Source organism: Neodiprion virginianus, chromosome 4, assembly GCF_021901495.1.
Source record: "Neodiprion virginianus isolate iyNeoVirg1 chromosome 4, iyNeoVirg1.1, whole genome shotgun sequence".
NCBI classification, from domain to species: domain Eukaryota; kingdom Metazoa; phylum Arthropoda; class Insecta; order Hymenoptera; family Diprionidae; genus Neodiprion; species Neodiprion virginianus.
Window position 1 is genome coordinate 30,794,026 of NC_060880.1, and position 1,057 is coordinate 30,795,082.

The window sequence follows — 1,057 nt, forward strand, 5'->3', positions numbered from 1 at the left end:
GCTGCTCAGGTGAACAATTTGCCGTCTCCTCCCTTCCACCTGACGACTTGCTCCTCCTCTTCTTTCTCTTTTTCTCCGCACACCACTCTACGCTCGAAGCTACCAGGGCACAAATTGGTAGGTATGTATGTGGCTCTTGTCTCGGTGAATCGACGCGATCGGGGTGTTCGTGTGGACGTCTACATGCAGCGACGCTATTCCAAAGGGTGCGGATGATTGATCAGGCATCGGAGAAACTTTCTCGGCGCATGCTCGTTGACTCGTCCTTGTTGTTCAAAACCGACAATTATTCCTCCTCGCGGGCAACGATAACGACAATTTTGTTATTCGGATAAGGCATTCGTTTCAGATCCTAATCTCGTATCTATACGTATACATATACCTACGCACACGATAATGTCTTTATTCACTGATGCTTTCAACGTTCTCATAAATCACCGTTTCCCCTCGTCTTCTCTCATCACGTCAAAGTCATCCTGCTAATTCAGTTCTCCCGATACAGGATATTGTATAGAACAATTGTAACAACTTTATTTGTACGATTTCACTGGGAAAAATCGATGAAATTCCATATTATGGGTACTTCATTGGTCGTTCGGATCTAGGCATGCGTGGCAGTCCTGGTCAGTGAACCAAATGAACTGCAAATCAGCCTGACGAATCGATTTTGCCATTGTAAGGGTACGCTAAGATAAGGAAAAAAAAATTTCTTTAACGCGCATCAAACTTTTGATAGAGCATCTCACATAGAATATCTTAGCCAAATATGAGTTCTTAATATTGATATTTAGAGGTGTATGTTTTATTTTTTTCACTTCCGATTTAAATAACAGGTAAAAAAAATCAGAAAATATTTGAACTTTTTTTTTCCGTTAAAGAACTTGACTTATAAGCTATCTAAACATACATTTTTATAGAAAATGTCACGCTCTATGAAAAAAAGTACTGAGATATAATTTTCCTAACTCTAACCGTTTAAGAAATATTCAAGATGACTCGATCTTTATAGGCGAATGTCTCTTAATCGGTTAGAGTTAGGCAAATTCTGTCTCCGTAC